This window comes from Chelonoidis abingdonii, chromosome 1 (assembly GCF_003597395.2).
Source record: "Chelonoidis abingdonii isolate Lonesome George chromosome 1, CheloAbing_2.0, whole genome shotgun sequence".
NCBI lineage: Eukaryota > Metazoa > Chordata > Testudines > Testudinidae > Chelonoidis > Chelonoidis abingdonii.
The window spans coordinates 36,391,493-36,418,637 of record NC_133769.1 but is presented as its reverse complement, the minus strand read 5'-3'; positions in this window follow the sequence as shown (position 1 = coordinate 36,418,637).

Here is a 27,145-nt window from a genome sequence, read left to right as displayed (position 1 = left end):
AGTCTGTCTAATGAGTGGGAAAATTTACTCTCCCTCTTCCTGTAAATACTTGAAGTAAAGATATATTTGCTCTTCAGATAACACCACAAAATGCTAATTATCAACAGTGTGTGCAAGCATCATTTACAAATCTCTGTACACTTTCTCATACAAGCATGATACTTTGGTGGAACATATTTTCATCACATTGTTCATTGGAATTCCTAGTTATTTGGAGAGTTAAATTGCCAGTAAATTATAACTGACACAATACACCTCCATACACTAGCTACTGAACCAGATATAAAATTTCAATGTGCTTCATTAAGAAGATTCCTGCAGTGATTTATATAATCCTTCATTAGCTTTAATAGGACATCAAAGTGCATGTATGTAAACATAGTATGTATTTACATACTTGGTAATATGTTAAATCAAGGAGGAAGTTTACGATTATAAAATATTTTCTGAACTCAGAAGCTTAAAATATAAGTGGACAGAATTTTCATTTTGTTTTTATTTCTAAGGGATCAGTGGGATGAAACTTAAGTTTCAGAAGAGTAAGAGAGTTTAGGAAAAGCAGGAGCTATAAGAATGCACCATGCTAATATTCCCACCACAGCATAAGTAATCCCCCTGCTATTCCGTCAGCGATCATATCTTGAGGAGACACTGCCAGCCATGTCAAATCTAAGTCCAAAATTAGGGTCCAGGCTCTTCCCAATAAACTCAGTGAGAATTTTCCCATTAACTTCAGTGGGAGCAGGATGACTCCCTCTATAGTGACTCAGATGAGTTCATCATATCCATGTTCATTTTACAGCCTAAGGGCTCAGTTGTTGTGGTAATCTAGCCGTCCAGTCCCAGACCTGGACTTTAGTGTCCACCAGTCTGGTCCTGTCCCAAACCTGGACTTTTGCGTCCAAAGTTTGGGGGCTTACCTGAAACTCCCCCAAGCTCACTACCAGCTTGGATATTCTCGCTGCCACCAGATCAGGAATTAATCTATGGGGCCTGATCCCCCCTTTCCTCCCTCTGGTGTCCCCAACCCTCCCTTGGTGGGACACCCAGATTCCCAATCCCTTGGATGCTAAAAGCAGGGAAAATAACCCCTTCCCCCTCCTTATCAGGCTTGCCTCGCGGCTAACCTGTGTGACCCAAGAAACCAGCTTTTCTGCTTCCCTCAGGACAATGGAGATGCAAAATACCCACAGCTGGGCTCTGCCACCCCCCTTGCTCCAGGAATGAGGGAAAAACTGTAACCACCAGAGAACAGAGAGAATTCTTCGTCTCTTTCCCTGTAGTCTGCTCTTTCCCTGGACCCAAATAGGAAAATAGCCCACAGCCTGGCTTTTCCCTTTGCCTCCCTAGGAAAAGAACTTTCACAAGGTTTAACAAGAAAACTTTATAGAAAAAAAGAAAGAAAATATAAAACAATCATCTTGCATTAAGAAACTCAATACAGGCTCTTGCTTATAAGAAAATATAAAGAAACAGTCTGATTTAAAAGATAGCCCAATTAAACCAGCACAACAAATTAACATACAGGTAAATACACCCCAAAGACCATCATAGCTGAATTACTTTGCGGTTCCTGGGTACTTACAGATGTTTAGAAGAAGTATTAGGAGAGAATTAGAAGAAGACTTGTTTCCTCATAGCTAAGAAAACAACAAAGACCCCGAGTATACAAATTCCCGCCCCTGACTTTAAACAATCCAGTTCTCTGATTGGTCCTCTGGTCAGGTGTTCGGTTACCCTTTTCAGGTAAAAGAAACTTAACCCTTACCTTACCTATCCATTTATGACAGTTGTGTCATGGGCTGCACAGGAGCAGAAGGGATAGTGAGAACTCTGGTAATGCCACTATGCTGGCTACCTAGAACTTGTGAGTGAATGAATTAAACAGATGCTGCCTACTCTTTCCCTCCTGAGCAGTTGGGTGATAGCAGGCCCCAGAGCACCAGCTATCAGAGCTGACCTGCAGTGGGGAGTGTTGTAACTTACTGCTAGTACAAGCCAGCAGCAAATTACTGCTGGAATGAGCAGTACTTGTGGCTTCCAGAGGTTTTATGATGGCTGAATTGGGGAATCTGTGTAAAAGGGTAGATAATACAAGAGCTGGAACATATGAGGTAGATTCTTACAAGATATTGGATGGATTCCGATTTTAATGGTATTTTCTTTTAAACTTTCTAATATTTTGTTAAGGTTTTTTACTATATTTTGTTTTTTTTATGTCATTGTTTACTATTGTATTTTAACTGTGTATACCCTTGAGAGCATCTTAGCAGAATCTAAAGGATTGAGCATATGTTTTAAATAGTGCTTATTTATTATTAATGTATCATATGTTCTTGTGTGGGATTTCTGCCACTAAGCTGGCTGATTTTTAATGGGTTGGAATTGCATTTCATGCGATAGATTCTATTTCCACTTGTAAACCTGGCTAGCTCCAGGAGAAGAGGAAATCCCCAAAACATAACAAATCCACCAACAGGCAATTGAATTTTTTGTACCTCAAAAGTTCAACTTATTTTTTAAATCCTTTTCATTTGGATTCTTTTTACAAGTAGCTTAAGCATCACCTCAGTTTACAGCCAGAGGGACAGTGTAAATCAGCACAGCTCCACTGTAATCAATGATTCTGACCAGCTGAAGATTTGTTCTATAGTTTCAGTTAAGCATACCATAAATGTTACTTCCCTTCTTTCCCCCAGTCATTTTGTTAACATTTCTTTTTTCACTCTTGCTTTTCAAAATCACCAGATAGATCATCTTCCTTTGCAGGTATATCTTTTTACGAGCCTGATCTCATTTTGGGCTGGACTGAAATTTCAATAGGGTTACTCGGGAAAGCAGGTATTACTCCAAGTGAGTAAGTTTAGCAGAGTCTAGATCTTTTGATTAGGATGCAATGTGTCAAAAATAATGTGATTATCAAAAGAGTCGGCTTTCTGATGGCTCTTATTTTCTTTAGTGTTTTTGTTTACTAACTAATGTGCTTTTGTTGCCTGGATCATCCAGGATTGTTTGATATCCTGGGAACACTCAGAACTGATGAGTGCATGTTCTTTTTATTGTTATTTACTTTTTCTGCAGATATGTGGACCTGGCTCACCACTCCTGAGTTAAAGATGGACTCTGAATGTAATGATAGTAGGAACCTTGGAGTAGGAACCAAAGATCACAATAGCGTTGTATGGGTGGAGTCATTATGCAGTGAGCCTTTTCAGCAAAAGCAATTTGCTTTTACTTGGATCGAGCTGGTTATAGCCATGTATATGATTCTCAGAAACCAGTTCAGTAAAGAGCTTTTTTTTTTTTTTTTTTTTTTTTACTTAAAGAGTCTCCAGTATCTTTTGTTTGCATTGTTATTATAGCCATGCCAGTCCCAGGATATCACCTACCTTGTCTCTCCAGTATCTTTTCTACCATTATAATAACAAGTTGGCCATAGCTTACATGGTGCCAGAACAAAACGAAAAGTAAGAAAAGAGTACAACAGACCTGAAACACAAGAATGGATCAACTAAAGCCTCTAGGAAAGTGAGTGAAGGAAATTTAGCAGAAAATTAGAGATAATAGAAGAAAGGATTTGAGCATTGCCAGTGGCTCAGACAAAAAAGATGAATAGCTACAAACAGCATTATTTCTTCATGGGGCAGGTGAAGAGGGAAGAGAGGTATTTAATACTTTTCAATTTGATGATGCAGCAGAAAAGGAAAAAATGCAGGTCTTAAATAATAAGTTTGAGGGTTACTGTGCACCATGAAGAACTGTCACATATGAGAGGCACACATTCATCATAAGAAGTCAGACAAATAAGGAAGTATAGATGAATACGTGACTGATTTAAAGCTGGCAGTACAATCTTGTGAATTTGGAGAACGGTGTGAAACGGTCATTAAAGATCGCATTGTGTGTGATATTGTGTCAGACGCAGTGTGAGTTAGGTTGTTGAGGGAGACTAATTTAACCCTGTGGACATATGTCGAGCAGACAAAATGATTGCAAAAAAAATTTAAAGGACTCAGTGAACCAGAAAAACGTGGACACATTACTAGCGTAAGTCTGCCTCAAGTAAGCACTCAGACATGTAGTCATGGACTAAGGGTGTCCTGGTACTAATAAAAGCCTGTGACCAAAAGAAGTGAAAAAGAGCAGTCAGAGGCAATTAGGAATTGTCAAAATGCAGCCACAGCCATTCTGGAAGGAAATCTTTCTGCACAAAGGCAAGAATACCAAAGATTGGCGAAGGCAATCTTTTTGCCAAAATGTGCAACTCTGGAAAGGAAAAGTCCCAGCACAAACAGATGTTTACCCTCACAAAAGTAGATGAGCACTTGCAAGATCCATTCTTGGTATGCTAAGCACCGAGCCTCCCAAGGACAAGTGGAATGTGGACTTGCTCATTAATGATCCCAAAACCATGAGTTTTAAATTTGATACTGGTGCATAGGCCAATATGATGTCTGTAAGGTTATATAACACTTTAAAGCCAAAGCATTCTGCAGATCAAGTATCTGGCTGATAATCTACTCAGGAGGGAAACTGCAAATATGTGGTAAATGCAATTTGAACTGTAAGTAACAGGATTAGAAAGCATTGTTGTAATACCAGGTGGTGGAATTTGACTCAAGACTACTGGGTTTACAGTCTGTAACAAGTACAAAGAGTCAATATGGTAAAAGAAGAACCAGACGGTAACTGAGATACATTTAAATACAAGGATGTATTTGAAGGTTTACAGTGCTTCCCCAGTAAGCACACAATAAAGATGAACTCACAAGTACCACCTGTAAGTCCTATGCCTCATAAAGTTCCAGTGGCATTAAGGAGCAAAGTACAAAAAGAATCACATTGCATGGAACAGTTGCAAGTAATAACAAAAGTGGACAAGCCTACAAAATGGATCATTTCTTTAGTAGATGTAGACAAACCAGGTAGAGATGAAATAAAAATACTGTTGGATCCAAGCGATATGAAAAAAGCAATACAAAGGGAATATTTTAATTTGCCTACAGTAGAAGAAATCAGAGGTGGCAAAAACACTGTAGCATTTAATTTCAGAAAGGGAGACTATACAAAAATGAGAAGCTTAAAACAGAAATTAAAAGCTATGGTGCCAAAGTAAAAATCCGTGCACGCTGCATGGAAACTTTTTAAGACACTATATAGAGGCCCAATTTAAATGTGTACCCAATATGGAAAAACCTGGTAATGAGACCGCAAAAAGTGCCACGGTGGCTAACAAAGTAAAGAAGCTGTGAGAGGCCAAAAAAAGGCATCCTTTAAAAAAGTGGAAGTTAAATCCTAGTGATGAAAATAGAAGAGCATAAATTCTGGCAATGAAGTGTAAAATATAATTAGAAAGGCCAAAAAAGAATTTAAAAGAACAGCGAACCAAAGACTCAAGTAAATAGCAACATTTGTTAAGTACATTAGAATCAGGAAGCCTGCCTACAACAACACAGTGGGACCACTGGATGGTCAAGATGCTAAAGGAGCACTCAAGGATGATAAGGCCATTGAGGAAAACTAAATGAATTTTTTGCATCGGTTTTCATGGCTGAGGATGTGAGGGAGATTCTCAAACACGAGCCATTCTTTTATAGGTACCCAAAAATTCTGAGGAACTGTCCCAGAATTGAGGTGTCATTAGCAGCAATAAGTCACCCAGGACCAGTGGTATTCGCCCAGCAGTTCTGAAGGAACTCAGATGTGAAATTGAAGAGCTATTGACTGTAGTTTGTAACCTATCATTTAAATCAGCTTCTGTACCAAATGACTGGAGGACAGCTAATGCGATGCCAATTTTAAAACAGTCTCCAGAGGCAATCCTCAAAATTACAGACCAGTAAGTCTAACTTCAAGTACCAGGGCAAATTATGTTGAAACTATAGTGAAGAACAGAATATCAGACACATAGGATGAACACAATTTGCTGGGGAAGAGCAACATGGCTTTTCCAAAGGGAAATCATGACTTAGTATTCTATTAGAATTATTTGAGGGGTCAACAAGCATGTAGGCAAGGCTGATCCAGTGGATTAGTGTACGTGGACTTTCAGAAAGCCTATGACAATTTCCCTCATCCAAAAGCTCTTAAGCAGAGTAAGCTGTCATAGGAAAGTCTCTCTGGATCAGTAATTAGTGGTTAAAAGAGAGGAAACAAAGGGTAGGACTAAATTGTCAGAATGGAAAGCGATAAATAAATGGCTCCCCCAGGGGTCTGTACTGGGATGGGTCCAATACAACATATTCATAAACGATCTGGGAAAAGGGGTAAACAGTGAGGTGGCAAAATTTGCAGATGATACAAAACTACTCAAGATTGTTAGTTTCCAAAGCAGATCTATTGAAAGCTACAAAAGGATCTCACAAAACTGTATGATTGCACAGTAAATGGCAGATGAAATTCAATATTGATAAATGCAAAGTAATTCATATCGGAAAACATAATCCCAATTATGCAACATGAAACCATGGGGTCTAAATTAGCTGTTACCATACAAGAAAGAAAATCTTGGAATCATTGTGGATAGTTTTTCTGATAACTCAATGTGCAGTGGCAGTCAAAAAAGCAAACAGAATGTTAGGCATCATTAAGAAAGATTAGATAATAAGACATACAATATCATATTGCCTCTATATAAAGCCATGTACTTACTCCACATCTTGAATACTGCATGCAGATGTGGTCACCCCATCTCAAAAAAGATATATTGGAATTTGGAAAGGTTCAGAAAAGGGCAACAAAAATGATTAGGGGTATGGATAGTTGCCATATGAAGGAGATTAATAAGACTGGGACTTTCATCTTGCGAAAAAGAGACGGCAAAGGAGGGATATGATAGAGATCTATAAAATCATGACTGGTGTGAAGAAGTAGAATAAGGAAGTGTTATTTACTCCTTCTCATAACATAAGAAGTAGGGGTCACCAAACGAAATTAATAAGCAACAGATTTAAATCAAGCAAAAGGAAGTATTTCTCCACACAACGCACAGTCAACTTGTGGAACTCTTTGCCAGAGGATGTTTCTGAAGGCCAAGATTATAACATGTTTCAAAAAGGAACTAGATAAGTTCACATCACATAGGTCCATCAATGGCTATGAGCTAGGATGTGCAGGGATGGTGTCCCTAGCCTCTGTTTTCCGGGAGCTGCGAGTGGATGACAGGGAATGGATCACTTGAGGAGTATTTGTTCTGGTCATTCCCTCTGTGGTATACTTGGTATTGGCCACTGTCGGAAGACAGGATACTGCACTAGATGGACCTTTGGTCTGACCTATTATGGCTGTTCTTATGTTCTTGAACAACTTAGTAAAAGCTACAGTTTTCACTGTCTTATATGCCAGTAGTAGATTTTGGAAGACACAGCTGGATCATAAAAGTTCTGGACTGTGTGCATTCAATATGCCATTTGACAGGTACAGATTTACCAGTCTCCTTTTTGCATCTGTTCCGCTCCTGAAGTGTACTGAAGAGTGACCCAAACGACACCTGTAGGTCTGAAAGGTGCTGAATGTTATCGGTATGAGGAAATACCAGACAAGAATGTGATGAAAAGCTCCAGAGAGTTCTAGGAACTTGCAGCTGTTTTACACAGGGCTCTCTCAACCCAAAGCTCAGGGTAACTGTACTCTTTGCAAGACGGTGTCAGGAAGAAATCAATAGGAGACACAATTTAGTCGTCTGATTAAAGGCTGGCACAAACCCAAAGTGCTTTCATCCAAACTTGCTATTTTATTAGATCACAAGCACACACAAATATGCAAATAATTTAGAGCACCACCAAACAATAGTTACCCATGGTCTGGAGGGGTCTCGAATGATCAAACAACAATGTTCAAGTGGCCATCTATCTGCCTGCCACTGGGGATTCCAAGAGATATCCAGAAGGTCAAATCCAAATCACTCGGACCTCTTTCCCTTTTGCTCAAAATGTCACATAGCTTGTCAATCACAAATAACCAATGTGCATAAAAACCAATGATTTAAAAAAAATCATTTTTTTATTTAAGTAGGATTTTTTTGATAAAATGCTTTTTGAGGAAAAAACATCTAAAGATACTTTTAATTAAGATACATTATAGCTCAAAGATGCCATGGAATGGGGATTATAAATTCTAATTCTATAGTATGAGACAATATAATCATGTAAAGTTTTATAAATAAGAACATAAGAACGGCAGTACTGGGTCAGACCAAAGGTCCATCTAGCCCAGTATCCTGTCTACTGATAGTGGCCAATGCCAGGTGCCCCAGAGGGAGTTAACCTAACAGGTAATGATCAAGTGATCTGACTTCACCAGTTCACTGGTGTGACTTTCTTTATAAATTCACATCGAGCACAACATCTATTTCTTGAATGGTTCATCCTTAGCTCTGAAGTTTATTATAGTTGGGCATTCATGGAGGGATGATTGCTGGATTGGCCAATGTCATAGCCAACCCTCTTCTCAGCAGTTACGGTTTGACCTGGTACAGTATTGGAGATTATTTACAAGAAAGAGCTGGAGATACTGCTTTGTCCTATTTGTTTTTTTAATGCTTGTAATTTAACTCTGTCATGGCAATTTTCTCTTTTTAAGATCTCACTCAGTTCCTTCCACAATTTCAACAGCATCAGCAATAAGAACATCTAATTTTTCTGGGGCCTTTGTTCAAGGCTACAGAAACAGGCTTAAGGTACTCAGCATGTGTTCACATTTCTCTTAAGCCCCCGTGTTGAGAAACTTTGGCTGTGCAGTGCCATCTATTTTTTTTTTTTTTTTGTGATTTTGTTCAAACTGCATCAGATTAGGGCCAGTTCTTGATATAATGCTCAAAGCAAGTCACGTACTGCGTTCCATTGCACATCTTATAGGAGAGTTAGCTTTGGTTCCTGCCACTTTTTGAGAGCAGTTGCTGCAAAGTGGTTGTTATGGAAGTATTTGCAAAGTTCGCCAACATTTAGGCCTTTATTTCTGGAACACTGAAAGTCTTTTGGCTAAGAGGTGGCTCAAATGAGGCACTGCAACCATATGTTATTAACTTTTGGACTCTCTTCATTCTCTTCTAAATAATTTCTTCTCATCTTGGATACATTTGCAGCATTGTCTGTGACAGCTGTGTACTCGACACTTGGAAATTTTTTTTCAGTTGTTTGCTTTTAGTGCTACTTCTTGTAGTATTTTGCTGTGCAGTAATTTCCTGGTGTAGGTCTTGTTCTGTAAGGAAGACATTCCCTTCTGTTGTCAAACACAAGCACATCAACAGGAAATCAAATGTGGACATTGCTCCACCATCAATGCTCAGGTACAATTTTATCCTACGCATTGACTGGTATTGGTTTAGGAGAATCCATTCCTAAACATATCATGATTCTGACGACTACCACTTCAAGATCAACCATCATTTCTATAGTAGAGTTATCTGCCAATTGATAGTGTTTCAGTCATATCCAGGTGTTAGTCAACATAGCCACAGTAATATCACCTCCTAAGCAAAAACGAAGAAAAAAAAATCTCCATTCATCCAGAAAAAACAACCATAGATAAGTTTTTGATAAGAACGATGCAGATTACAAAAAAGGTTAATTGCATAAATAACCAGGCAATTTTTTCTTATCAACCAAAACTCTCCTTTCTTATGATTGAGAAACCCACACTTCATTAACTAGTTCAGTCATTAAGACCAGGATATACTCCATCCAACAGAGCAGATTCGCAGGAAATTTACTGTATAAAGTGTATGAAGAGAAAGATTGAGCCAGAGCGTGCAAGAAGGTCTGTAGGATAAAATTGTACCTGAGCATTGATGGTGGAGCAATGTCCACATTTGATTTCCTGTTGATGTGCTTGTGTTTGACAACAGAAGGGAATGTCTTCCTTACAGAACAAGACCTACACCAGGAAATTACTGCACAGCAAAATACTACAAGAAGTAGCACTAAAAGCAAACAACTGAAAAAAAATTTCCAAGTGTCGAGTACACAGCTGTCACAGACAATGCTGCAAATGTATCCAAGATGAGAAGAAATTATTTAGAAGAGAATGAAGAGAGTCCAAAAGTTAATAACATATGGTTGCAGTGCCTCATTTGAGCCACCTCTTAGCCAAAAGACTTTCAGTGTTCCAGAAATAAAGGCCTAAATGTTGGCGAACTTTGCAAATACTTCCATAACAACCACTTTGCAGCAACTGCTCTCAAAAAGTGGCAGGAACCAAAGCTAACTCTCCTATAAGATGTGCAATGGAACGCAGTACGTGACTTGCTTTGAGCATTATATCAAGAACTGGCCCTAATCTGATGCAGTTTGAACAAAATCACAAAAAAAAAAAAAAAATAGATGGCACTGCACAGCCAAAGTTTCTCAACACGGGGGCTTAAGAGAAATGTGAACACATGCTGAGTACCTTAAGCCTGTTTCTGTAGCCTTGAACAAAGGCCCCAGAAAAATTAGATGTTCTTATTGCTGATGCTGTTGAAATTGTGGAAGGAACTGAGTGAGATCTTAAAAAGAGAAAATTGCCATGACAGAGTTAAATTACAAGCATTAAAAAAACAAATAGGACAAAGCAGTATCTCCAGCTCTTTCTTGTAAATAATCTCCAATACTGTACCAGGTCAAACCGTAACTGCTGAGAAGAGGGTTGGCTATGACATTGGCCAATCCAGCAATCATCCCTCCATGAATGCCCAACTATAATAAACTTCAGAGCTAAGGATGAACCATTCAAGAAATAGATGTTGTGCTCGATGTGAATTTATAAAGAAAGTCACACCAGTGAACTGGTGAAGTCACTTAAGCACTTGGATTCAGACACTGTTGAAGGGATAATCTCATTTTTAACAGTAGTAGCTTCTTCTGCCTGTGTAGAAAGAATATTTTCTTCCTTGGACTAATTCATTCCAAATCGAGAAATCGTTTGGGACCTGAAAAAGCAGGAAAGCTTGTTTTTCTTTTCCAGATTATGAACAAACAGGAAGATGAAGGTGAACATGACTGAGTTGGCTGCAGAGGCCAATATTTTAAGTTTCTCAGGTTGACCTAGCTGACAGTTGATTTAATTTTTGTTTCTTTTAAAAAAATATTTCATTTAAGTACAGTAACTCCTCACTTTAAGTCATCCTGGTTAATATTTCGTTGTTACGTTGCTGATCAATTAGGGAACATGCTCATTTAAAGTTGTGCAGTGCTCCACTCTTACACTGTTTGGCTGCCTGCTTTCTCCTATGCCCCCCCACCCCCCAGCGCGTCCTGCCTGCCAGCAGACCCTGCACATCAGCACCTTCCCCCTCCTCCTGCCCATGGCAATCAGCTGGCTTGCGGCGTTTTGGTGGCAGGAGGGAGTGGGGAGGTGTGAGGACTCAGCGTGCAGGCTCCCCCTCCCTCCCCTGCCACCCAAATGCCACAAGCTAGCTGATTGCTGTGGGCAGGAAGAAGGGGGAGAAGGAAGGGGAGCCTGCATGCCGAGTCCTCGCTCCTCCCCCCTCCCTCCTGCTCCCTATACACCGCGAGCCAGCTGATTGCCCCAGGCAGGAGGGAGGGGGAAGGAGCGAGGACTCAGCGCGCAGGCTTCCCCTCCCTCTCCTGTCGACGGCAATCAGCTGGCCTGCAGTGTTTAGAAGGGGGGGAAGGAGCAAGGATGCAGCCTGGGAAGTAAAAGGGGAGGAGGTGGGGGAGGAGAAGAGGCAGGTCAAGGATGGGGGCTTGGGGAAAGGAGTGAGTGGGCGGGCTGAGGTTGAGCCCCCCCCCACCTCTGGTGCTTGTAGAATAGGGGAAGCTGCCGCTGCTGTGCAGCATGCTTCTCCTAGCCTACAGCACCTTCAGCCTCCTTGCTTGCCTCATTGTCTGCAGTGCCAGTGGGCTGTGCCTGTGTGAGGTAAGGCAGTATGTTTGTAAACACACATCACGCGCTCACTGCTCCCCCTCCAACGTAGTATTAAAGTGCTTGTTTAAAAATTGTTTAAAACTTATACCTGTATTAAATTGCTTGTTTAAAATGTATATAATGTCTTTTGTATGGCAAAAAAAAAGTTCCCTGGAACCTAACCTAACCGCCCCCCACCCTTTACATTAATTCTTATGGGAAAATTGGATTCACTTAACACTGTTTCACTTAAAGTCGCATTTTTCAGGAACATAACTACAATGTTAAGTGAGGAGTTGTTGTATTAAAAACAAACTTGATTTTAAAAAACTTGAATGTTTAACTAAATTCAAAAATCATGTGCTTGTTTTGTTAAAATATGGTATGTTTGCTGTTGAAGAAAAAAAATCCAGACTACATAATGTTGTTTTAGTTAAATAAAAATTTAAATGTCTGTCTGGTGATGTTCTCCTCCGAATACAGCATGGCAAGTAAATCCTCCAAATATTAAAGATTAACCTGTTGAACCCAAGATAGTTCACCTCCTAGTGACTTCAAAAATATCTGCTTCGGTTACCTTTGTAAAAGAAATAACCAAACAATCATTTATTTTCTTGATATAGCTGTAAAACTAAGCTGAAAAATTATCAAAATAAATCACTTAAAATGTATAGTATGTGTCTTCTAAAAACAATACGTATTGTTATAACAACCAACAAGAATGCACTTTTATGGAGAAATCCATGTTTAAATCGAGTCTTCCTGACTAGTGATTTAAATAAAATCCACCCTGCCAATAACCACTGAGCAAGCAGTTTGTTAAGCAAGAAGGTTCAAGCTGTTATTTATACAGATGAGTTTTTGCAGAACATGCACTCTCATGGCCCCGACACACACACACCAGAAATCAAATATAGACAGATATACTCTCCTTCCAAAACTGCATACTTTAGCAGTTTGAAAGAAGCAAGACAGGATGGATCAGGCTCAATTCCTATGGTCACTTTCTCTCCTCTCCTGATCTTCCTAGTTATGCTAAGGCTGCTACAAAGGCCTTACAGGTGCTTTTGGCAATAGGCATAATAATCAATATTCCAGTACTGGCAGTAGCTGCCAATGTCTCCCCTAACACTGAACAACAGCAGATAAAATATTTGGGGCATCAATTGGAAAAAGAAAAATTTAATTTAAAATTTGTTCCAACAGCTGAAATGATGACACCAACCTACAAGGGCTGAATTGCAAAGATTTCTTGGAATGGTTACCTATCTTAAGAACATAAGAACAGCCATACTGAGTCAGACCAAAGGTCCATCTAGCCCAGTATCCTGTCCTCTGATCCATGCCCTGTCACCCAATCCCATATTTTGGCAAACAGAGGTTAGAGACACCATTCCTGCCCATCCTGGCTAATAGCCATTGATGGGCCTGTTTTCCGTGAATCTGTCTAGCTCCTTTTTGAATCCCATTATAGTAATAGCATTCACAACACTCTCTGGCAAGGAGTTCCAGAGGTTGACAGTGTGTTGCATGAAAAAATACTTTCTTGTGTTTGTTTCAAACCTGCTACCTATTAATTTCATTTGGTGGCCCCTTGTTCTTGTATTATGAGAAGGAGTAAATAAAATTCCTTGTTTACTTTCTCTGTACCACTCTATTTATAGACCTCTATCATATCCCCCCTTAGTCGCCTCTTTTCCAAGCTGAAAATTCCCAGCCTTATTAATCTCTCTTCATATGGCAACCATTCTGTACCCCTAATAATTTTTGTTGCCCTTTTCTGAACCTTTTCTAATTGCAGTATATCTTTTCTGAGGTGGGGTGACCACTTCTGCATGCAGTATTCAAGATGTGGAAGTACCATGGATTTATAGAGAGGCAATATGATATTTTCTGTTTTATTATCTATCCCTTTCTTGATGATTCCTAACATTCTGTTCAGTTTTTTGACTGTCGCCTGAACAGTGTGTGGATTGGACTTCAGGTACTATCCACAATGACTCCAAGATCTTTCTTGAGCAGTAACAGCTTCATTTAGACCCATCAGTATATTATGTTATAGTTAGGATTATGTTTTCCAATTGTGCTATTACTTTGCATTTATCAACATTAAATTTCTTCTGCCATTTTGTGCCCAGTCACCTCAGTTTGTGAGATCCTTTTGTAGCGCTTCGCATCGGCTGCGACCTTAACTATCTTGAGTAGTTTTGTATCAGTTGCAAATTTTGCCTCCCTCGTTGTTTACCCCTTTTCCAGATCGTTTATGAATATGTTAAATTGGACTGTGCCCAGTACAGATCACTGGGGACACCCCTATTTAGCTCTCTCCAGTCTGACAACTGACCATGTATTCTACTCTTTGTTTCCTATCTTATTAACCAGTTACCAATCCATGAGAGAACCTTCCTCTTAAATCCATGATTCTTGTTTTGCTTAAGAGCCTTTGGTGAGGAACCTTGTCAAAGGCTTTCTGAAATCTAAATACACCTATATCCACAGGATCTCCTTTGTCCCTATGCTTGTTTGACCCCCCTTCCAAGAATTTAGTAAGATTTGGTGAAGCATGATTTCCCTTTACAAAAACCGTGTTGACTATGTCCAACAAATTATATTGATCTATGTTGGGGGTCGCGACAATTTTGCTTCTTTACGGAGTTTCAACCAATTTCCCCATTACTGAAGTGAAGGCTTACTGGCCTGTTAGTTGCCGGGTTACCTTTGGACCCTTTTTAAAAACTGTGTCACATTAGCAATCCTCCAGTTCATTTGTACAAGAAGCTGATTTAAATGATAGGTTACAGATGACAATTAGTTTTCCTGCAATTTCATATTTCAGTTCCTTCAGAACTCTTGAATGAATACCATCAGGTCCTGGAGACTTATTACTGCTTGTTTATCATTTGTTCCAAAACCTCCTCTAATAACACCTCAATTTGGGACAGCTCTTCAGATCTTGTCACCCAAAAAGAATGGGGAATCTCCCTCACATCCTCAACAGTGAAAACCGATGCAAATAATTCATTTAGTTTCTCTGCAATGGCCTTATCATCTTTGAATGCTCTTTTAGCATCTCGATCGTCCAGTGACTCCACTGGTTGTTTATCAGGCTTTCTACGTCTGATGTATTTAAAAAAAATTGCTATTACTTTTGGAGTCTTTGGCTAGCTGCTCCTCAAATTCTTTTTTGGTCTTTCTAATGATATTTTTACACTTCATTTGACAGAGTTTATGCTCTTTTCTATTTTTCTTAATAAGGATTTATCTTCCACTTTTTAAAGGATGCCTTTATGCCTCTCACTTCTTCTCTTACTTTGTTATTTAACCACAGTGGCTCTTTTTTGGTTCTGTATGTTTTTTAAATTGGGGTATACATTTAAGTTGAGCCTCTATCATGGTGTCTTTAAAAAGTTTCCACTAGCTTGCAAGGATTTTACTTTTGGTACTGTACCTTTTAATTTCTGTTTCACTAACCCCCCATTTTTGTGTCATTCCCCTTTTTTAAATTAAATGCTACAGTGTTGGGCCTTGGGAAAATGTATCCTTAAAATGTTAATGGTAGCAGCTCCTTCAAGACAACTATTGGGAAAAGATGTCAAGTTGAGCCAACAGTTTACGAGGTGGCATAGGAACCCCTGAAAGAATTGTTTACAAGGACACCTTGCTTAAGTAGTTTAATGTCAAGGAACCAGGAACAATGCCCGAGTATGCAAGTTCTATTGCTGCAATATTGCAAAATGGGGATCCTGTTGCTTATACTGCTGAAGCTCGGACAGCTACACAATAGAAATATGCCCAAGTAGAGAAAAAATGCAGGCAATAGAATTTGGCTGTACTCAATTTCATCAGTTTATTTATGGAAAAAAATAGCTGTGGAAACAGATCACAAGCCTCCTAAGGCCATTTTCAGAAAACCTATGCACCGTGCTCCATGAAGGTTTCAAAGATGGTAGCTAACGCTCCAGAAATATCAACTGGAAGTTGGATACATACCAGGGAAAGAGTTGCAATTTCCAATGCTTTATCCAGAGCATACATGTTGCATGGTGAAGGAGTAAGTTCAGAGGAAGCTGATGTTACAATACACCTCATGATTTCTTATTTGCCTATTTCAGAACAGAAACTGAAGTAATTCCAAGCAGCTACTGCAAATGATGTCTGCAAACTTTAAGGCAAACTATTTTGCAAGGATGGCCAGACAAAAGACTTGACATATCAAGTCTATATTTGCAAGGTATGGCATACCTGAAGAACTCATTAGTGACAATGGACCACATTTTTGCACCAGAGACTTTAAAACGTTTGCAAAGTAATGGAACTTTATTCTTTAAGATCAGTCCATTGTTTCCATAATCAAATGGATGACTGAAAGAGCAGTTGAAATTGTAAAAAGGATTTTAAAAAAAATGTAGTTTGGATAACACAGATCCCTACCTTAGCCCAGTGGACTTTTTGGAATACGCTTATGGGACATTTACGATAAGTGTTCAACTCCTAAATGAAAATATGAAAGAAACAGAAACTGTGTCAACATCCAAGTCAGAAATACTAGCAATACCAGACAGTCTGCTGAATCTACTGAGTCTCAAGCAGTCAGATAGAATACAGAAAAAATGGTACACTGATACTCCTGTTAATACCTATAAGGGAAAAGTGATAAGAAAATCTGCTAGATAAGAAAACTAATTGTTCTAGACTCTTTATGAATTGAGACTGGAATTGTGTGTACTAAATTAAGTTAATACAGTTAAGTAAAAATGTTGAAATGTAGTTAAATTGTATTTAGCAAATTAAAATTCTATCGGGAGTATTCAATGATAGTGGGAACTTTGGAGTAGGAACAAAAGCTAACCATGATGTGTATGGGGTGGAATTATTGAGTACAATGATCTGGAGAAAGGGATAAACAGTGAAGTGGCAAAGTTTGTAGATGATATGCCTGTTCTATGCCTGGTATGATAAGCTATTGACAAGTATTCTTTCAACCATTTTTGCATTCATTTTAGGTGTCATTTAATCTAGACCACATTTCACTAATTTGGTTTGTCATGTGTGTCATAAACAGATGGTTAAGAGTTAATGTCTCTTTTTTCCTGTAAAGGGTTAACTAGCAGTAAACCTGGAACACCTGACCAGAGGACCAATCAGGAGACAAGATACTTTCAAATCTCGGTGGAGGGAAGCCTTTGTTTGCTCTTTCTGGGTTTTTTCTTTGTTCTCTCTGGGTTCTGAGAGGGACCAGACATGTAAGCAGATATCTCCAAGTTTCTGAAACAGCCTCTTCTATTCAATTTAGTAAGTACCAGTTAGAAAGGCGGTTTAGTCTTGTAATTGTTTTCTTATTTTGCAAATGTGTATTTTGCTGGAAGGATTGTATTTGTGCTGGGGGGAGGATTCTCTCTAATATCTATAAGCTGAAAGACCTTGTAACGTTTTCCATCTTGATCTTACAGAGACAATTTTTACTTTTTTCTTTCTTTTACTAAAACTTTTCCTTTTTAAGAACCTGATTGTTTTTTTATTCTTGTGTGAGACCCAAGGGGATGGAGTCTGTACTCACCAGGGAATTGGTGGGAGAAAGAAGAGAAGGGGGGGAGGAAAAACCTGATTTCTCTCTGTGTTAGTATCACTGTCTTTCTCTCAGGGAGAGTCTGGGAGGGGGAGTGAAGAAGGGGGGGAAGGTGGATTTCCTCTCTGTTTTAAGATTCAAGGAGTTGAATCACAGTGATCTCCTAGTGTAACCCAGGGAAGGGAGGATCTGGGAGGAAGAGAAGAGGGGAATGGTTTATTTCCCTTTGTTTTGAGACCCAAGGGGCTTTGGGTCTTGGGGTCCCCAGGGAAGGGTTTGGGGGCCAGAAAGTGCCCCAAAACACTATATTTTTGGGTGGTGGCAGCTATACCATTTCTAAGCTAGTAATTAAGCTTAGGGGGGTTCATGCAGGTACCTCATCTTTTGGATGCTAAGGTTCAGAGTGGGGGTTCATACCTTGACAATGTGGGACTGTCAGGGTTGGATTAATGCAGGGGCTTTAGGGGATGAAGCCCAGGGTCCCAGGCTAAGGGGGGGCCCGAAGACCCACAGGCTGGACACCAGTCCCCAAACCTCGGTGCCCTGTCCCACCAGGGCCAGATCGGCAATTGCCAGCTCACCCATGTGCCCGTGCAGCCCCTAGACGAGAGGCGGTCAGGGAATCTCTGCACACTACCCCCGCCCCCAGCACCAGCTCCACAGCTCCCACTGGCCGAGTACCAGGCCAAAGGGAGCTGCAGGTGCATCACCTGCGTGCATGGGCAGCATGCACTGTGCATAGTGGCCTGGCCCCTCTGCCTAGGAGGCAGACATGCTGGCCACCTTGGGGGAGCAGAGCAGTGTGGAGCCAGTGCAGGCAGGGATCCTGCCTTAGCCCTGCTGCATTACTGACCAGGAGCTGCCCGAGGTAAGCGCCTCCCAGCCAGATCCTGCACCCACACCCCCTCCTGCACCCCAATCCCCTGTCCCATCCCAGTCCCCACCCCAAAGCCCACCCACGAAGCTGGAGCTGCACCCCTCCCACACCCCAACCCCTGCCCCAGCCCTGAGCCCACTCCAAACCCCCACTCATCTGAACTCCTTTTTCCCTTACATTTTCTTTCCATGGGACTTTACCTACCAGTTCTCTGAGTTTGTTAAAATTTGTGGGTTTTTTTAAAGTTCATTGTCCTTATTCTGCTGCTTTCACTCCTTCTTTTCCTTCAGATCAAGAAATCTATCATTTTACGATCATTTTCATCTAATATCTTGAGCCTAAAGCGGAAGTTTTCCTACCAGCTCCTTATCACCTTCTTTGGCCACTTAAGTCAGATGTGGGGCTTGGTCAAGTAGGCATGCTCAGAGGCGACTTGCTGCACTGGGAACCTCAGATGAGTTTATGCAGAAAAGCTGGGGATTGGGCAAGAAGAGGAGGAGGAGATGCTCCCTCTTATAATTTTTTGCCCAGTTGTCCTGGTACTAACCCAGGATGTGGGAGACCCCCAATTCAAGTCCTTCTTCCTCCACTAGGGGAAAAGCAATTTGAACAGGTATTAGCCACCTCTCACCGTGCATTGGGATGTTCTGATGTGGGTCTCCCTCAGTCTCTCCTATTGAAATTGTTCCACTTTAGTTAAATATATATTAATTGGACCAGAGAAAGAGTTAGGTCTTGGCTACACTTGTGAGTTACAGCACAATAAAACAGCCTCGGGCACCCTAGCTCAGTCCCCATCCACACTGGCAAGGCACATAGAGCCCTCTGACTCCTCAGCTAAAGCTCTGCTAGTGCTCCACCTTGGCGAGTGGAATAATGCTTGCTGTGCCCCTGCTGGAGCACTGCAGCGCCAGTGTGAACGAGGTGTTGCGTTACTGTGCTACCTCCAGAAACGTCCCATAATCCCCTTAAGCCAAGTGGCCACTCTTGTCATTGTTGTGAAATTGGCTGCAGGAATGCAGAAACGCCCTTTCAAAGCTCTGTTTCAGAGAAGCCGGCTGCTTATCAGCTCCAAGAAAAAGCAAACATTTACTGTTTGCTTTGAGTGAGTGGGGGGTACGGGGGTCTGAACTTGTAAGACAGCATGCTGACATGCTCTCAGTACCCCAAAAACCCACTCTCTCTCCCCCACATACACACAACACACTCACTGTCACACTCCACACCATATCCCCATTTGAAAAGCACGTTGCAGTCACTTGCATGCTGGGATAGCTGCCCATAATGCACTGCTCCCAATGCCACTGCAAGTGCTGCAAATGTGGCCACGGCAGTGCCCTTGAAGCTGTCAGTGTGGACAGACTGCAGTGCTTTCCCTAGTGTGCTTTACGAAGGAGGGTTTAACTCACAGCGCTCTACATCTGCAAGTGTAGCCATGTCCTTAGAATGATTTTATAGCCTTGTAATTAGAGGAATCACCTGAGAGATGGCTGATTCCTTTTCACATCTTTTCTACCCCTCAGGAAGTTGGGAGACTAGAACCAAGGGTCGCCCACAGCCTGGGTGAGTAGCCTATCCACTAGACTAAAGGTGTTGTGTGAATGCACCTCGGGGGCACAATCCTGTAGGGCGGCCTCTGAGCACATCAGATTGGGCTCCTGAATCCAAGTGAGGCGACCAAATGCCTGTCTTCCTCTTGTTCATGGATTTCTAGCAAAGACAGGCACTTTCCTGAAGCCCAGATTTAGGTGCCAAACTCTGTGAGGGAGTGGGCTTATGACACACTTCTTGTCAGCATCTCCCAAGGGTAGCTCAAGCAGCTCCCTGCCTAGCATGCTGCATTTCTGGATTACAGTCTAAGGCACCTATCTCTTCCCATTCATTCTATAAGAGCCTAGGCACCGAACTCAGGCTTTATGAATTGCATTATTGTTCTTGTGATTTTTCTAGGCACCTAAAAGTTAGGCACCACAACATTCAACATCACAAAATGTAAGTGAAGATTAATGGGAGAAAGCAGCCAGAGGAGGATTTTACAAGGAAATCATTTAAGAGCTCTACTTCCTTAAAAATAAGGCAAGGAACAGCCTCTGCATTTAACAGACTCTCTGATGAAAGGCTTAAATCCCAGGAAAGGGCTTCTCCCCTTAACCTTCCTGTGAAACCTTAAGAGAACTGTTTTTCTTAATTTATGCATTATAATTTGATTTAATTACTAATTGCAGTAATTGGTGAGCCAGATAAATTGAACTATTGACTTACTGCTTATATTTCAATTATAACCTTAATTCGGCCTCTACATTCTACCATTGTAAATTAGGTTAGGAAAACTCTTGAGTTAAATTAGTTAGTGACATGTTCTGCTTAAACTCATATTTGTTCTAAAACGGCCTGCTTAATCTTTTAAAACATTTATTAAAGGTACACTGAACTGGTTTATCTCAAAATAATTGTTCAGATAAAGTAACCTAAATTAAAAATCATCTCTGAGTCCATCCCATACTTTAATTTCTTAAAGTCAGATTGTATTATCTCTACATAATTACATAAGACGGGGGGAAAATAAACATTGGATGGTAGGGGGAAGGAAAAGGAAAGTTCCAAGATTGACAGACTTGTTGGAGGGGGAAGAAAAAAAAATTCAGAGGAAAATTCTGGGACTCTATGCTTAGCTAGGAAGATTAACAAAGACTCAGGTGCTGCAATTCTCCTGCAGAAGTGGCCTTTTCTCTTTCAGGAGGCAGGTAAGTTCACTACAAATGAATGACAACATTTACCATTAAAGGGCATCTATCTGGATTCCATGAAGAATGGAAAATGACTTTTGACACACACAAAGTGTGTTTCAACTAAAAAACAAATTTTGGTTTGTTCAGCCTTCAGCACAGATTGAAATGTGGAAGGAAGAAGTCAAGAGCAGTTCTCCAGAGATAACAGGGTTGCCAGGTCTACTCTGTACTTCAGTATAAAAAGAAGAAAGTCTACTCTACACATTGGAATAGACTGTTCTGACCGTAGACGATCCCTCTGTAAGTGCTTCCTTACAATAGAATCATATTTATTAAAAGTCTGTCCCTACTGAAAATCCCCATTAGGCTCTCTCTGTTCACTAATCAATGGAGAGAGAATTGGATTAACATATCTGTTGTATTAATTATACAAATATCCAAAGTAATTTATGTAAAATGAAACCCTATCTCTCAACATATAGGGAATTAGAGATAAGCACTATCAATTGGGGAGAGAGCAGTAGAAATTGAAATGATTAGAAAAACTCTCAGTAAATGAACATTTTCTCTTGTCCAGCAGCCCATAATGTTGAACCACCTCACGATTCACATTAATCGATGAAATTGCTGTATACTGCATGAGATTTTACAGCACTCCACTGCCAAGTAATAAAAATCATAGCATTAGATCACCAACAGAGACATAGTGCCTGCTGCGAGAGAGACAGTGTCAAACAAGCAAAACCATTCAGGTTTCTTCATCTTGATCCTGCTAATTCCATTGTTGTGGGCCAGATCTGTGAGTCCTTTCAATCTAAACTGGAAAATAGCTACAGGAGTACTGACCCATTTTGTAACATGGATGTGGGAGAGAAAAAATATTACAATTATATATATGTCACAGTAGCCCTTAGATAGTTCACAGCTCCATCATGCTAAGTACTGTGCAAACTTAGAAAATGACATGCCACCACTCAAAGAGCTTTTAGGATAAATACTTTTAAGGTTTTCTTTCTAGTTCTAATCTGAATGTTTAAATCAGACCAATTTTCTTTTTTCATTCCACTTCCATATCTCCGGTCTCCTTGCAGCCACTTAGAGGTGGACACAAGCTAGGTTGATAAAAGGATTCAGAAAGCAGCTGGAAAAAAAAATGTTGATGTTGGAAGGTTATGAATGGGTTACCAAAGATGAGGTCATGAGTTAGCTCTGGAAAGCCAGCCTATGAAAAATTATCAGGAATACTTTGCTAACATGCTCAGTGGAGTCATGCTGACATCATAGGTGGCAACTTCTCTATTTTAATACATAAATCCATATCTGTCTTGTAATAAATTTTCCACATCACACCATTTCATGTGTCATGGTTATCTGATTAAAAGTTAAATGGATAATTCTCTTGTCTCAGTTTCTTATATCTTTATGTACATAATCTGAAAGCCTTTGTTCTATGAAAAAAAGGTAAAGTGGTAAGACTCACATCCCATTGCAAAAACTGATTATTAAATCTATTCAGGACTAATCAGACAAAAGAAAATTGCTCAGCTCAATTCAGAAATGAATTGTATCTATGACTGATGGCCCACAAATTTCTTCAGGCTGCCTGCACTTTGAGCAACAGATGGCAATCCCCATTCCAGAGGAGTGAAAATTAAAATACTGTCCTCTTCAATCACCATGGAAAGTAATATGAGGTATCAGCCCCAATTCAGGGCAGTCAATGATTCCATCTCACTCAATTCATCCACTGCTAGAGAGAAGGATCAAGTATTTGGTTTCTATTTCGGTTTGTTAGATGGCTACCATGTTACTCCACAGGCAGAAGTTGGGTTAATAACTGACACATCTAGGCACAGCCAATTTCCAAGTTTATGGACACAAAGCAAGAGAATAGTTTTCCCACAGTTGGAGAAAAATAATTCAAGGACTGGTTTCCATAATTACTGTGTGAAAAACTGTAAGTTACAAGAGAAGCCACGGGGAAGAGATGCATCTATTTTGACCTCAAATCTTTTAATATACAGTCACAGTGCTAATCCAGTATCCTGCCTCTAGCGGTGGCCAAATGGTGGAAGGGGGTTGTATTGAGGAGAGTTGAAAATTTAGTGGAAGCAGAATAAATTTCAGAAAATGCCCAAATATATATTCAGTAGAAAAATAACAATAGCATTTTACACTGAAAGTACTACAAGACTGCAAGGGGCAGAGAAGTAATTTATTTTAGCAAAATTTAAATTATATACAATGCAATTACAACATTATTTAAATATGGGTATTACCCTTAATTGTGAAATATGTTCACTGGTATGTAAAATATTATTCCCAATTAAAATTGTTTCATAAAATATTCTGTAACGAATAGTGACATACTAATGCTGCACAGTTAAAACGGATTATTTAAAAATTGAATCTAATTGTACTGTAATTTACATTCTTTAAAAGTCTAGGCATTTTTCAAGCGAATGAAACTGTTCTCTAAAAATCAATTCACTGTAAAACACTAACATATTACGAACCTCCAGTTAAAATGCAATCATTTAAATGTGAGACATGCTAATCCAGTAATAATAATTCCATTAACCCAGACAACACTCAGTCACATTTACAAAACAAAAGAACCCCCCTGCTACTGTGAGCCAATATAAAGTATGTTTCTATTCAATAATTGTGTGGCAATGCAAAGATGGATGATTTAAAAATAACAGTTTTATCTATTTGTTTAAAATTTTCAAAGGGAAATGAATTGCAGAAACACATTTATTTTGCAGCAATGGTTCTTGACCTCAGCTGCTCATGTTTTGACCTAAAATTACAGGATTTCTTTCAGTTTATTAACAGTATGCAAAGCATCAGTCTATTTAGAAAATACAGTATATGGATCTGATTCACATTTTCTCTATAATTAATATGATACTTTCCCCAAATAAAAAGAAGTCATAGTGTCATTATTGATTTATTTTTGTTAATTAAACATAGTACTGTGAGAGAATGAAGAATTCAGAGGACTGGTAATAAGTTATTATAGGCGGGGCTGGTAACATTACCTATTATTAAAGTTGCTCCACATTTCCCATTAAAAGACTCTGTTTTCAGTTGCTTGTAACTTTGAAAAAACATTTAACCATTCCCATTTTTCATAGTAGGTGTCTGCCTCAGGCTAATTTTCCCTGACCCTAGCCAAAATGGTTAAGCCATTTCCAAGAACGAGGCTAGAAAATAATACATGGTTTTGCCCATGTTAAAAATTTATAGCAATTTTCTTTTAAGAGTTTACTTGCCTCCCGCTTCATGCTTTGAAGCAGAGACTTGAAATTTGACAGAGGAATGATTTTGTGTCAAAGATGTGACTTTTGCTGTCCTCATGAAAATCCCCCCAACTTTGGCCAAGTTTGAAAAATCATAGTTCATATATCTTCAGTAGAGATGTCTTAGGGCAGGTCTACACTCCCACTTAAGTTGATCTAACTTACATTGTTCATTGGTGTGAAAAAGACAGCCCCCTGTTAGATTGACCTAAAAACTGTCTACACTAGCGCTCCCTCCGGCATAGCTTCCACCTCTCACAGAGGTGGAGTAATTGTGCCGATGAGAGAGCGCTCTCCTGTCTTCATAAGACGTACTACAGTGGCACAGCTGCATTGGTGCAGCTGTACGGATGTAGTGCTTCTAGTGTAGACCTACCCTTAGATTTTGATAGCTAAATTCCTTGCAGATTCTGTCTGCACTGAGCATGCTTTCAGGGTTGATTGATTTACATGAAGACAATTTAAAATTTTATTTAAATCACTAAGTGGAAAGCCTCAATTTAAAGCACTGATTTTAGTCAACTTTTTCATTTGTACTTCAGTTATTTTCTAAATCAAACCATTAAAACATTTTGATTTAGAACTAAATAGAGCCTTTACACTAGATTTCATACATCTGTTTGCTATCTAGGAGGGAACACTATAACTATATATATATATATATATAGTTATTTAAGTAATTATATAGCTTAATATTTTTATATCTTATTAATTGTACATTTTAGTATGTTAGAAAATGGTGACCAATATATTCCTTAACTTATTGCTCATGATTTCTGTCAAGCTACATTAGGATGATGACTGGAATTTAATTAAACACACACAATAGCATATACAATTTATTTTTATTAAACAAAATATCCTTAAATGTTTTAGATACCTAAACTGCTCTTACCAAAACAAGTTTCACATTTACAACTAAATTATAATAAGTTTAGGCCTTAACAAATTTTGCACAAAATTCAGAGTTAATTTTAAACAGGTTTATTTTTAAACCGTGAAAACTGCTTGACTTTGCAACCTTAATAATGGTCCTTTATCATAGCTCTAAGTGCCTGTGTAATTATATTAATACTTTTACATAAGACTAGATGGTAATTTACCATTCAGCCTTGAGTAAGAGACATTGCTTCCAGAGCACACTAGGGAACAAACTGACAAGGAGTCACAATTCATTTCCTGGTTGCACCCTGTTCCTGGTAGAAAGATATCTGCTGCTGTCTATGCTAGTAGTAGATTGTTCCTCTGTCCACCCCGACTTACTTTTACTGGCTGGCACTGTGGAGGACAAACTTAAAATTCCACCTACACCTACAGCCTGTGCAGCTCCTTGGATCCTCTGTGTGGGCATGTATGACAAGTAACTATTTTGCCCATAGTATCTCATACTTTTAAAGTGATTTACAAACATTAGCTAATTCATCCCCACAAGCCTTTTTTTTAAAAAAAATATTTTTACTTTTATCACAGATGGGGGGAAATGAAGTTACAAATGCATACATAGAACCAGTTCCTATTTTCAATTTGCTCTCTGACATCAAGAATAACTCTATTGACTTCAGAGGAGTTATTCCTGATTTTCAGTGATGTAACTGAGAACAGAATCTGGCCCTATTGTCAAGCCACTGATCTTGCCCTCAGAGCTTTCAAAAGAATTATTCTTTCATTTTGAGATATGTTGCTGGATTGAGCAGATCTTCCATCTTAATCCAAGAACTATCTCAAACTTTAAAGATGCTACCACATAGAATACTCTTTTCAGGTGCACAACTCTACATTAGATTTGCACATGGGGGAACAGCAAAGCCCTCACTCTGGAAGCCCCTACTTTCTACAAGGGCAGTATTTTGACTGGAATGTGGAAGTGCCTGCAATGTACACCCGACATAAGCGTAGAGAAGGCCTCAGTGTCAGATCAGGGATTAGAACTCAGGAGTTCCAAGCTCACTGTCTTGTGTTCAGTCTATCATACTACATTAAAGAAAAGAAAGTGTTCTGAGAAAAGTCTTCTCTGTTGCAGGATTGGCAAGTTCAAGTACTCAAAAATCATGAGACAGGCTCCCAAAAACCAAGATTTTTATTAAAAATCTCATATTTTTGAGCCATTGCATTAGAAAGCTAAGACCATTGATATTAAAATGTCAGAGGTGAGGACTATAATGAATTAGAAATGCCTGTTGAGGCCACTAGGGAGGTTTCTGCATGGGGTGGCCAAACATTTTGCTGGGCCAATGATGAGCCTGGACTGAACAACTCATCAGTGCAAGGGGACACCCTGACTCAAAGACTGGTTTTAGTTTTGAGCATTGAGTTCTGAGAGAGAAGCAGAACAGCTCAGGAAGTCTCTGATTAACTCCCCCACCCCACAAAAGAAGCCTTTGAATTGCTATGGGATCTAGTCCATGGATCAGGCAGTTCAAGCCTGCAGAGAGGCACAGATCCAACCCAGCTCAAGTTCCCAAAAGCCATCCCAGATCTGCACAGGATTCCAGAGCAGGGAGAGGACTCCCCCATCCTTTTTAGTAGGAAGCTGACACCCTCAGTGCTGCACCCAGTCGTCTCTAGACTTATCCTCAGAGTGTGAGGATGGGATGGCACCAGGAAGAGTTGAGAGTGTGAGTATCACAGAATCACAGACTATATGGGTTGGAAGGGACCTCAGGAGGTCATCTAGTCCAACCCCCTACTCAAAGCAGGACCAATCCCCAGACAGATTTTTGCCCCAGATCACTAAATGGATTGAACTCACACCCCTAAGGTTAAGGGGCCAATGCTCAAACCATTGAACTATCCTTCCCTACTTGACCCTAGCCCTTTCCTTCCC